We start from the raw sequence: 13846 nt of genomic DNA on the forward strand, positions 1-13846 counted from the left end.
CAACACCTCTCCTGTTCTCGTCTTTCTCTTCAGATCTGGGGCATATGTGTACTTGCTCAGTCACATTGTTTGAACAGTACTTAAAGAATAGTTTAGAAGAGGAGGCAGATAAATGCCTAACCCTAGTCCCTTCCCTCTCTCCTTATTTTAGAATCCGTGTGGTTCTTTGTTCCTAAATTTTTATGACTGGTGGATAGCATCACTTCAGTTCTCTATTCTTACTGATTCTGTTCTTTTTTCTTTTTGGTGGGTCCAGTTGCTCTTTTAACTGCCGAGGGAGGTGTGTGAAAATCTCTAACTGTGACGGTAGATGTCTTCCTTTATTTCTGTCAGTTTTTTGCATCTTGTATTTTACAGTCCTTTTCTTAGGCCCATAGACATTTTAAATTTTTCTTTCTCACGTATCAGCCATGTTACCATGATGAAGTTTCCTGCTTTATCTCCATTACTGCTCCTTGCTTCAAAGTGCATTTTGCCTGGTATTTTTATGACCCAACCTGCTTATGCTTCCTGTTCGTATGCTATGTCTTTTCCTGTCCTCTCACTATTTGTATCTTTATTTTAAAAGTGTCTGTGGTAAGAACTAGAGAGAGAAGACTGATTAAAAAGAGCAATCGCCCCCTCTGTGCTGCAATCTGACCGTCTCTGCCTTCTGACTGAAGTGTTCATTTCAGTTCATACCTGTGACGTTTTTACAGTCAGGACTTTGCCAATGGTATCCCTCAGCTGTCACTGAACATGCTTTTCTATCTTTTTTGTCCTTTTATGTTGGAAGTTAGATTAAGAGGTTTGATCAGATTTCTTTGCTTTTTTTTTTTTTTTTTGGTAGTGACCGTTGTGTATTATATTGGGAGGCAGCTAATATCTGGCATTACCAGCCCAGCATCCCCTAACTCATTATTTTAAAAACTGGCAAGTGGGGTGCCTGGCTGGCTCAGTCGGTGGAGCGTGTGACTCTTGATCTCAGGGTTGTGAGTTTGAGCCCCACCTGGGTGTAGAGCTTAGTTAAAAAAAATAAAATCTTAAAAAAATAATAAAATAATGAGTTGTTTAGTATCTTCTAGAGATACTGGGGAGTTTTTAAAGAAATGTATAAGAATATATGAGGATTTCTGCCGTCTGCCTCTTAGGTTTAACCCCAAATTTAAAACAAGGCAGCCATTTTCCCCCCTTATCACAGGACACTTTTACGTAAATGTTACGCTCTTCCATGATCTTCCTTTATTTCTTCCTCATGGTTCATTTTCTTCTCCCTTAATTACTATTGATTATTTTCCTCTGCTTTCCTCCTTTCTCCCTTCCTCCCTCCCTTAGTTTCTATCTTCCTCACCAATTCCACTTAAGTCACTTTTCCCCAGTGCCTCAGGGCTCCAGGACATATGCCAGTGGTCTCTGACGCAGTTTTGGAAAGCCACACTTGAAAGTATTCATTTCGATTGCTTTTACGACTAGTTAGTCTTTTTCGGGCAGTGGCGAAGGGCTACGTAGAGGGGAAATATTTAGTATTGACACGAATGGGTGACCACGGTTAAGCCCAGCCATTTCATGAGCACACAAGACATCAGCCAACTACAGCCAAGGAGTGCTGTGTGTATCTAGTAGCTTCTTTGGCATTTCTTTTCATTTTTGGTGTGACAACATACGGCACTGTGGGACACCCCTTGACCCCAGAGCTATCCTGGTCTCAGTCACTCCAGGCTAGGCCAGTGTTAGTCTCTAAAGCAGCAGCAGACAGAGGATATGCACGGCTGCTTTCTAGAATCCAACGTTCATTCATGTAACAACTATTAAGCATCAGCAGTCAGCCATGACCAACATGGGGCCTGCTTGGCTTGGCCGGTAGTGAGGTGAGTGGCTCCAGCCACCCCGCAGGCAGGAGCTGGAGAGCTTAGGCGGGAAGGCCGTGAACAGCCTTCAAACCTGTTTTACTTGCATGTCTTCCTACCAGTTTTGAAAAACCATGATACTTTGATGGATTTTTTAAAAAAATCTGAAGTCATCATCATTATATATGTAAATAGTCTCAAAAGATTCATTTTATCATGTATCGTAGATACTGACATTTAAAACGAAAATGTTAATTGTTCTTTTAAATGTATACAGTGAAATCTTGGTACAGTAGAGACTTGATAGTAACCATTCTCCAGGTTTTAAAAATCTCTTAACAACCTTTGTAATATTCTATCACTCTTTTTGTTCCTTGAACTCCATTCTACCTCTCCCATAGAATTTTATCCTAATAATGGATTTTATTTTCTTAAAAGTATTATTGATCACCCTATTAAATACTAGCTCAGCATATTACATGTATAAATATTCTTTCTGTTACCATGGGGCTCTAAGAGTTTAATGAGCAAATGACATATATATTAGAAACTTTATTTGCACATTGATCTGAACTATCTCTTTCAATGAAATGAGTATATGTTTATGATGACCTGGTTAAAGAAATGGATTGTCTAAATGTTCCGTTGCTTGGTGGACAGAGATTTTTACACCCTACAGTAACACCCCATGTTGAGAACTGTGCAAGGTCTGGGATTTTACAAGTTAGCCTGCCACAGTTTCACAGATGCTGGCAGAAAATTACAGCACTAGCAATAGCCAGAATATGACCATTTTTGCATGTTCCCTCAGCCCCAGTTCCCTCAGGGTCATTGTGGATGGGCCCAGATGGATGCCCGCTCATGCAATAGGTTGCATTTCAGGAGAAGAATTCTGATCTTAGGAAACCCAAACCTTTTATAACGGTCAGTAGGCATGCCTTCCATCTGCTTGAGTGAAACAGTATTATTCTGGACAGGCAGTATGAGTTTCCTAGGGCTGCCATAGCAAAGTGCACGAATTCGGAGGCAGAAAACAACAGAAACTCATTGGGTCTCAGTTCTGAAGTCTGAAAGTGTGAAATCAAGGTGTTGGCAGGGCTATCTGGTCTCTGAAACCCATAGGGGAATCTCTTGCCTGCGTAGTGGTTTGCTGGCCATTTTGGTGCTCTTTGGCTTACAGCTGCGGAAGTCCAGCCTCTGCTTTGTCACCACACGGCATAGCCTCCATCTCTGCCTTCACGTGGCTGTCTGCTCATAAAGACACCAGTCATACTGGAGTAGGGGCCACCCTACTCCAGTATGACCTTATCTTAACTACATCTGCAATGACAATATTTCCAAATAAAGTCACATCCGGAGGTACTGGGAATTAGGACTTCAACATCTTTTGGTGGGGAGGAGACATAATTCAACCTATAACAGTAACCATGTCTGCACTTCGTCTCAAGAAAGGGAGACACTGTTCCAAGGATGTTCACAAGGACAAAAACATCTCTGAAAGACAGTCCGAATTAAGGGCAGTTCATGCCTCACTCCCAAGACCTGCAGAAACATGAAAAACACATGGAAAACTGACTCCAAATGTAAACTTATGGGTGAGAAGTGAGTTTGTTTTTATGTGGGAGAAGAGCAGTTATTAAAGAAGACAGAAGTAGCTTAACCGCCTAAAGGCTCCTTCAGAGACTCATCTTGGGAAAGAGTTCATATGGAAGTTGAGGACCTGAAATTGATTTCCTAATGATGATCCCTATTCTTGCGTATCTTGAGAAACAGTCAGTGCTACACCCGGGTAGTAGAATCCCAGTCCAAAGAGCACTATTACGAGATTTGGGGGGGCGCCAGGGTGGCTCAGTCAGTTAAATGCTGACTCTTGATTTTGGCTCAGGTCACGACCTCAGGGTTGTGGGATCAAGCCCTGTATTAGGCTCCATGGCTCAGCAGGGGGTCTGCTTGACAGTCTCTCCTTCACCCCACTCACAGGCATGCTCTCTGTGTCTAAAATTAATAAATCTTAAAAAAAAGATTTGGAGGTGTAGCTGGGCTGCCAGATCCAGTACAGCTTGATGTATTCTTTTTTTTTTTTTTCAACTTAAAATATTCTCGTGTTACAATGTCCCTTCCATTTCCTTGAACTGTCAGAGAAGTCTCTCCTAAAGGTTGCAGTTGGGCTGAGGAGTGTCATCAGAGAATGAAAAGAAAGGTCTCTGCCTTGGCTTGGGTAGAAGCCGAGCAGGAGTGGGCAAGAGTAGCTGGAGGGGACCGAGCCCAGGAATGGCAGGTGGGGATTTGCAGCAGAGCGAGAACTGTGCAGAGAGAGCGCAGACTGCCCAAGAGACCGACGGATGGCTGAGGCAGTGGACGACTGGGCTGGGGTCCTGACTTCCAGAAACTGTGAGGAGAGGAATTTATCAAGACCCTGGAAGTCCTGCAGTTAAGCAGGGCGAGGAATTAAATTTTTCTTAAAATGAGTATTAATAAACACGGGTGACCTCTTTTTACACTGCCATTGGCAAGGTCTGGACATGCCAGTTAAACTTTTCGACCAAAGTGCATATGGCTAAATTGATATGGAATCATACAATTCCATAGTAAATCACTAATGCAGACACAGTGTCTTATTTGCATAACTTAAAAAACTCTGCTTTTAATAACAAGGCCTCTTTCTGAGACCCGTATTTGTAACCATCTTGCTTAGCAAGTACAGTTGTCCTTGGACAGCTGGAGAAGGTGATTCTTTATGTATTTTTTAAATGTTATTTTTAGTTTTAACACCACCATGAATCTCCAGGAGCAATACCGTTTCATTTTATCCAAGCTGAGCCTCTGCGGTCTTGTGTACTTTTTAGAAGGATGACTATATTGAGGAAAAGAAGAGAACTTTCTTGTCTGTGTCCTCAAGGAATTAACTCCAATGAAATGGGGCCTACAGCAGTTAAAGCATATCTAGCTTCAACAAATTGTATAGATTTGTCAAACTTCAACTACCCACAAGTGAGAATTGTAACAATATTGGAAAATTGTCAACCACTTAGACGCCAATAAAATTCTTCTTGGGGGAAAGTATAAATGTTTGGTAGAAAGGTTTTGAGAAGGTGCTTGGAGTAGAATTGGTCTGGCTACCTACAGGATTTTCCTTTTGCTTTCCTGGAGGAAGAATCGGGGTGAGTGGGGAAGGGGAGAGAAAGGCTCACTGAGTGTAATGGCGAGAGGAGACCGGAGGCTGTGCCCTGCCCAGTGGAATTAAACAGATGGACCACTGCAAAGCTGGCCACAAATGCCTGAGGGGAGGTCTTTCAGGGAGCTAGTTGAGAGGCTGCGTGTAAACCTCTCCCTTCTTCCCTATGAAATCCTCAGTAACTTCTTGTGTAGATTTTTTTGAGTGGTGGGGAGGGGGAAGTACTTCAAAGGAGGGAAAAGGAGAGTTGACATCTAAGTTACATGTTAGTATGGGCATTATTTTCTTTCATCCTCCTTCTGTTCCTGAAGTTATAATAAGGAAGGAATGGTGAGGGGGGGCACCTAGAGTGGCTCAGTCAGTTAAGCATCTGACTCTTGATTTCGGCTCAGGTCATGATCTCAGGGTCGTGAGAGCAAGCCCCGGGTTGGGCCCCGTGCTCAGTGTGGAGTCTGCTTGGGATTCTCTCTCTTTCCACCCCTCCCCCCATTCTCTCTCTCTCAAATAAATAAATCTTAAAAAAACAAAAACAAAAACAACCAGTGAGACAAGTCCTTTCATTATGAACAAAGATCTCTTGAACTATATACTCGATCAGGGCTTGCTGACTCATCAGATGGTGATGGTAACTTAATAAATATAAATATATATCAATTACATTGGAAGGTGATAATGGAAAGGCAAAATATAATCAGTCTTCTACTATTTTCCAGCTCCACTGAGATATATTTGACAAATAAACATACATTTATTAAGCGTACTTGGAAACCACTTTCCACATACTACCTAACAAAGGTAATTAGTTTTAATGAAAAAAACAAAAAACAACAACAACAAAAACCAACCCACCTATTTTCAAGGCTTTTATTTCCTTATTCCAATCTGTGGGCACGGCTTTTAAATTTCCTAATGTCTTGGCCTCTTCTGCTTATTTATTATCCCTTTATACATATCACATTGAAAGTATTCTTTGTCTTAATTATCTGGAGTTAGCAAATATTTAGCCAGGGGCAAAAATGCACTCTGTTAGAGCCATTTGCAACCACGTGGATAGAGCTAGCGAGTATTACCCTAAGCGAGATAAGTCAGTCGGAGAAAGATAGATACGATGTGATTTCACTCATAGTGGAATTTAAGAAACGAAATAGATGAACATAGGGGAAAAAAGAGAGGTAAATCATAAAACAGACTCTCAACTATAGAGAACAAGCTGAGGGGTGCTGGAGGGGAGGCGGGTGGGGGATGGGCTAATTGGGCGATGAGCATTAAGGAGGGCACTTGTGATGAGCACTGGGTATTGTATGAAGTGATAAATCTCTAAATTCTACTCCTAAAACTAAAAGCCAAACAAAAAACAACCTCCTTTCAACTTAAAAAAAAGCACTCTGTTAGAAAATTCTGTAATCTCCTAGCAATGTGACTGACATTTTGATCTTGCTTTATTTTGGTTTTGGAGCTGATAGATTTGTGTTAAAATTTTTCGGACCTCTTTGGGGTCTGAACTCTCTCGAGTGGCTCTATCAGGAGCAGCGTAATTGCACAATCTCCCATCTGGCCCCGCAAAGCTCGAGAGTGGGAGTAACTGGAACTGGCCAGTAGAGGGCAGTACCGAAGCAAAACAAGACTCCTGAGCTGTGGCTTCCTTTCCCTCAGGACACGGTGCAGTTTGGCTGCTTTGGACAGTGGAGAGCTGAGCAGTGCAGGAGTTGTAAAAATGACCATTTTTAGTCTTAAAAGTTGGGGTTTTCATGACTACTCTTGTAGAGACAGGTATGCAGACAAGATTTGGTTCAAGAGATGAGTCTCTTCTGTCCTGTCCATGGAATTTTGACCAAGAAATTCCAAACTCTCTCCTCATCCGGTGACTGTGCGGTGACCTTCTGCTGACTCAGAATCAACCACAAATGACTGTGATCTCGCCGCTGCTTCCTTACTGAGACTTCTTCGGTTTGTTCTGAGACTCACGCCTCTTCCCCAAAGTACCAGACTAGAGGGCTTACCTTGCTTGGAGTGTTTAGGAGGATGAACAGAGAGTACTTCTTAACTTTGGAGGGGGGAGGGTCACATACCCTTTGAGTTTGTATGGAAAGTACTTACTTCCTCCCACAAAAATGCCCATGACTCCAAACAAAATTTGCTTCCATAATTTCCAGGGTTCATGGAAACTCCTGTGGGTCCATGGAAACCCCTGTGGGTCCATATGCCCCAGGATAAAAATCTCTGTTGGGAAAAAGCTCTTGCTGAAATCCAAATGGGCTCTCCAGGAGCTGCAGTAAATCTTGAAGCTTAGGACCATGCCATCAGTAAGCACTGCCTGTCTTCACCTAGACATCCTGTAGGCAACACAGCACTTGCCTTGTCCAAACTTGCTCCACCTGGCACCTGATTTTTTACTTGGTATGATTCCTGTTCTAGTGACCCTCCCTTAAAACTTTGGAGTCACCTTTGAGTCCTCTCTCTGTCATGCTCAATGTCACTCTTATTCAACTCCTTCTTTACGTTTTCATTCTTACCCTCTTCACATCCGGCTTTTATGAGTCAAGCCGGGATTAGAAATTTCATTTCTCATCTTCTGTTTCTTTGTATTCCAGTCCATCCTTCTGATTTTTACAGGACTATTATTTTATTTTATTTTCAAAGATTTTATTTATTTATTTGCGAGAGAGAGAGCAGGGGGAGGGGCAGAGAGAGAGAGAGAGAGAATCCTTAAGCAGACCATCTGCTAAGCGTGGAGCGCAATGTGGGGCTGATCTCACAACCCTGAGATGATGACCTGGGTGGAAATCAGCAGTCAGATGCTTAACTGAATGAGCCTCCCAGGTACCCCTGGGCTATGATTTTAAAATCCCGGTTTGATTGGGTTTCTTCTGCTCTGATCCTTGTCCCCCTGACTAAGGAGTTCCCAGAATCTGCTGAGAAGTTAAAATCTGATAATCAAGTTCATTCTTGCTTTTTTTCTCTTCCATGGTTTCTTCATGTCGCAGTCAACATGAAGTACTTGTCTTGGTCTGTGTTTTCTCTCCCTTCAGCCTTTGCTCAGAGTTCTCTTTGTCTAGAATCCTTCTAGTCTAGGGGTTCTTAACATTTTGTACAATGGGATCTCTTTGGCAGTCTGTGAAGCTAAGGGACACTTTCTCAGAATGTTTTCAATGCATAACATTATATATTCAGAGCTACAAAGGAATTAATTATAGTGAAATACAGTTATGAAATATTTTAAAATCTGTGATATTATACATATTCTTATTTATTAGTGTATTTGTAAATACAGTTGACCCTCGAACAATGTGGGGTTAGGGATCCCAACCCCCTGCACAGTCCAAAATCCACATATAACTTTAAAGTCCCCCAAATCTTAATTACTATAGCCTACTTTTTTTTTTTTTAAGATTTACCCATTTATTTGAGAGAGAGAGAGGGAGAGTGCATGGGGCGAGGGGCAGAGGGAGAGAGAAACTTGAGACTCTACTGCTGAGTCCAGTGTGGGGCTTGATCTCACAACCCTGAGATCACAACCTGAGCTGAAACCAGGCGTTGGACGCTCAACCGACTGCACCCCCCAGGCGCCCCTGTAGCCTACTGTTAACTGGAAGCCTTACCAATTACACAGAGTCCATTATGCACCTATTTTGTGTGATATAGGTATTATATACTGCAGCCTTACAATGAAGTAAGCCAGAGGAAAGAAAATGTTATAAAGAAAATTATAAGGAAGAAAAAAATACATTTATAGGCCTGTCCTGTAAAAAGGCCACATATAAGTGGACACGCGCAATTCAAACCTGTGCTGTTGAAGAGCCGGCTGCAAGAGGGTCTAGCGTTGGTCCTGACAATTTCCATAGTAGTTTACTGCTCACGTCTGCAATGGAAGAAGATGCTACCTTTCAGTTAGGCATTAGTGAGAATAAAGATGTATTTCTTTCCCGTTCCAATTGCATAGACCCCAGCTTGAAAGTCTCAAACTCAGATAATTGATCGTCAAAGTAAATTATGCATCAGAATCACCTGGATGCTAAACACCAGCTGGCAGGACTCATTTCTGATTCAGTAGGTGGAGAGCAGCCCCTAGAATTCGCACTTCTAACAAGTCTCAGGTGTTGCTGGTGTTGCAGCAACTACACTAAGCCCAACCCTTCCTGTAGACCAGATCGTTACGTCCTGCCATCTTTACCTACCCAATCCTTTGCCTCCCTGAACCCAGGAAAAAGTCCACCTTCGGTATTAAGTTCCCCTTGTCACCCCTCTCAGAAGAGATTTCTTCCCCTTTGAGGACTCTTGTCCCAATTCACTCATACCACTCTTGTGGCATTTAGCTTTCTGCTTTGTTTTATGGTCACTGGGGTGCAATGTGACTGGCCCCCACCTAGAGCTCCAGTCTTCTGAACTATTTGTACTACTGGAAATGCTATGATATTTCAAACCTCCATGAAGATTCCTTTTTTTCACTCAGTAGACTGTGAGCTCTTCTAGGATATAAAACATGCCATATAATTTGTGGAAGGGAGGGAAGGAGGGAAACCCTAATGGAGAACTCTGCATTGCGGAAATTTACCGAGCAGCATAGAAATTAGTAATGGAAGAGAACACCTAGTTTAGTCACATAACACCCTTTCTGGGTGACATGTGTCGAAATACCCTTTATCCTGGTTTTAAAAGTTATGACAAAGTAGATAACATCCTGGGTCCTCTAGCAAAATTTCAGAAAGATTGGCCCATGATGTAATCACATAGTATATACGGCCTCATCTGGGTTATGGTAAAAATAAGAATGTTGTGTAAGTCAGAGCTGGGGGTGTGGGTCTGATTTTTCTACAAAGGCTTCAGCGTAGTATTCTGGAGTTACTATTAAAGACAGGTTGAACCCATTGGGGCCTTTACTACAGTCATTTATACATGATCAAAACTCCTACCCAATGAGTATCAAAAGTTTAAAATCAGCCGGGGAGGAGACACGGAGTTGGTTGGGTAGGGGTCGAGTTGCAGGATTCTGATTTCATCCCTGTACTGTTTAATTTTTCACATGCTTTCTCTCCTTTCTCCTCCTTTCCCTCCTTCTCTTCCTCCCCTGTCCCTCTTCCCTTCCCTTCCCCTTTTTAAACCAGTGAGGTTGGGGGTTGATCTCCTGGGGCTTGTAAGGTTCCTTCCAAATTGAAAAGTCTGAGATTCTGTAAAACAGATTCCCAAAAGGCGTTCTCCCTTGCAAGGAAGAAATTGTGTTTGTGGAATTCTTGGTTCCTATGCTTCAAATCTCATTTATTTGGCACTGACCATGACTTTGCGAAGAAGCATCCTGTTTTGAGAACTCAGCTCAGGTTTTCTGTGTCTACCTGGCTGTGCTTGTGGGAATTATGAAAGCTTACTCGGTCACATTCAAGTAATGAATATAAAGGGAAGATAGTACTTATTAACAGCAATATGATAAATATTTACATGTTGTGCTTTTTAGCGCTAAATGGCTTTGAGAAGACCGAATGCAGCCTGTTCACATTAAACCCCTTTGCCTGTATTATTCCTTATCTCGGGTCAGAGGGTGTCCGTTGGACATTCAGCTCTGTTCTTGCTGGGTGGGAGGGCTCGTTTTCGAAGTTACTGCATTGTTTTCCCTACGAGGCGTAGTCTTAGACATTTTGCTCCTCGTGTGTGGGTTGCGTCTGTTCTCTTGGTGCTGGCTCAACATCAGTTTCTGTTCTCATGCTGGCATTTAGAGCGAATTATCCTCCTATTGCAGCCACACAGGAAACTACTATTACTATAGTCTTTCCTAGGAGGGAGAAACTGAAGTTTTCCGAAAGGCTGACAGCAGATCCGAGCGTCCATCCCTGATTGTCACAGTGGCAGGCTGCCAGGTGATTCAGCAGCTTCTTTGAACCCCTACCTTCCTGAGAAGGCGCACGGGCTGTGCTTACTGAATGATACGTATTACGCAAAGCACTTCACAGGCTTTATCTGAATCTACCAGTCATCGTATATGATAGGAAATGAATAAATCCCATTTTTCAGGTGAGGAAACTGAGGCATGGGGGGGTTATGTAACTTGCCCAAAGTTATACAGCTTGTAAGGAGATAGAGCAGGGACTGGAATCTGCCTTTATCTGACTCCAGAACCTGAATCCCTTTTTATTTTATTTCATTTCATTTCATTTCATTTCATTTCATTTCATTTCATTTCAAGTAAGCTCTACACCCAACGCGGGGCTTGAACTCATAACCCCAACATCAAGAGTCGCATGCTCGACTAACCGAGCCAGCCAGGCGCCCCCAGAACATGAGTTCTTAACCACATCTTTATACTGTTGAGTGGTCTAGCGCATGGGGATGAGGAAGGTAGGGAATCCGGCCTCGGAGTGGTTTACTGTTTGAAGTCCTCAGCTCGGCTAGATACATATGTGCAGCTGGAGGCTGCCCCACGTATGCACCTCTCTTTGGCCACTTTCTGAATATTCTCGATGGAGCTGTAGAATTCTGCAGGTGCAACCAGATGGTAAGGATCAAGTGGCTGGGTCCATAGCTCTTTTTGCCTAGGGCCAGGCACAGAGATGGGGCCCGAGACCTGTTTGTTGAGTTGAAATCCTCTCTTTCTGAATCCCCAACCAAACCAAATTCCCTTTATTATAATCCCCGACCCAAACGAAAAGAACTGTTTTCCATGTCTACATTTTTTTCCATGTATAGATTAAAGTAAAATCCTATTAAATTAATTAGGAGCCTAGTCTGACTTATTCCATGGTTTCCTGACCTGTGATCTGTTTGTTTGTCCCTCCTGCAGTTTGAGTCTCGCCGGGGTGTGCAGGCCTGCCCCTTCCCCAGCCGCATCTCTCGCGCTCTTCCCTGGGACAGCCCATGCTGTTTCCTGCATTGTGACTGTCCTTCCTCACCCCGCACCCCTGTCACCCCCCTATACCTTCATCCTCACCCTCCGCTCAGTCAGCGCTTCCTCTGGAAGCCCCAGCCCCTTTTCCGCCCAGCCTTGCTCAGTCTCCTTTGGCTGTGAGCTCTTTGATTCCTTTCCTTCACTGCCTTGATCTCTCTTATAAATGGGTGGCCATCCATTTCTAAGCGACCTCCTTCTCTGTTCTTTCAAGTTCCTGAGGCTGGAGGCCAAGCGCGTGTTGCTAACCTCTGCATTTCCAGCGCGATGGCTGGGGTATGACTTGCGCCCTGGCAGTGCCTGGGAATGCAGGAGTTTGGACCCCCCTCCCCCATCATGTCTATCATCCCGCACAAAATAATTCTCTTTTTGGAGACAGACACTTGCCATTTCCCGGTCTTATGTAAAATGTGCATGTGAGCTCCGTGAGGACAAGCTCTTTTGTCTTCTCTCTTGTGCATCTCAAGCGTCTGGAAGACAGTCTGCTGGGGGGCAGGTGCTCAGAAATACCTGTTGCACGAACAGAGGTGTCTTCAGAAAATGGTATTCTCATTGCTCTGTGTATTCAGTCGTGCAGGCTCTGCAAACCCCGTTAGGAGACAAGTCCCCTCCCCTTGGTCCCCAACTCCTCACCTTCTAAATACTTTGCACTTTGGAGCCCTCACCTTGAGACACTTTGCTGTTGCCCACGGGCAGACTGCAGAGCTGGCACACATCCAGGAAGCTTCCTGACAGTACACACGTAGTCACAGCATGGCCCAGCCACAGGGAGGAGGGAGGCTGCAAGCGGGATGGATTTCCCAAGGTAACTTGGCTTCCAAGAGCACGCTGGGAATGGTTTGTGAAGACATAAGCAGTTTGCTTTGAGCAAGTACCAAGCAAGAATATCAGCTGGGAGATGTGTTTCTTTCCAAAGCTCAACAGCCTTTTGAAAGGACAGCATTTGTTTAAAAACCATCTTTGCCCTGACAATCCCAGTTCATGTACAGATATAAATAAGGGCGCTGCCACAGGCCCGGATCTTTCTCTCCCTCTGTGATTTCACAAGAGGGCCGCTCCTCACCCTCCGAGTTTCCTCCCGGCTCAGCTGGTCAGCCGCCTCCTGGGGGAAGGCAGCCTGTTGTCATCAGTGGCCAACATCTGGTTTTCGATGTGGCTAGTGTGCCTTGTGATTGGGACAGAGGGGAGGTCGTAGTCGAACTGCAGGGCATGGTGAAGGGTGTGGCTGTCAGATTATTACCACACTTCTGCAAAATTAGAAAATGAATGGCCTCCAATTGATCACTGACATGGGGAGGATAATTGTTATGCACTTCTTGAAATCATCTCGTTCCAAAAACAATATTTGGTTTAGGGAAACACAGCGGAGAACTGAAACATACTGGGACGCTGGAAATAGGTCAATGTGATCCCAGAACAGCCTTCTCAGCATTGTTGTGCGGCTCCTCATGGCTTCCGTTGGTCACCCAATCAGAGAGCTCGTCTTTAGACTAATGCTATTCAACTGGTTACTATGGCAATGATGGAGTACTGGTTGTCATGGCGATGAAATGGAAATTTGGGGGACCAGTTTCTTTAGAGGAGGTGGATTCAGTAAGCCCTGTCTTTCCTTAAAACTTGACCTGTTGTATAGTACTTTTAAAGGGGGTACAGTTTCAAACTCTGTGCATACATGTAGGATTTATGTGGTCTTTTCTTATTCTTAGAGCACATGGCTTAAATCTTTTCAACTCTGTGATGAGAACAGAACCCTTCCACCCCCCCCCCCCGGTCTTTTATGGCTCATATTGAAGAATGACATTGCAGAAGCTGCATTTCTTTTTATCACTCTAAAAGGGTTTCTGCCAAACTCCAAAGTTAATCTGGTATGAAATGGTATAAGGTCAAAATAATTTAACGGATTGTAAATGATAAAGGATACTTTCCCCCCTAGCCTCACTGAGATACAATTGACATTAAAAAATGTATATATTTAAG

This window comes from Ursus arctos, unplaced genomic scaffold, assembly GCF_023065955.2.
Source record: "Ursus arctos isolate Adak ecotype North America unplaced genomic scaffold, UrsArc2.0 scaffold_21, whole genome shotgun sequence".
NCBI classification, from domain to species: Eukaryota; Metazoa; Chordata; class Mammalia; order Carnivora; family Ursidae; genus Ursus; species Ursus arctos.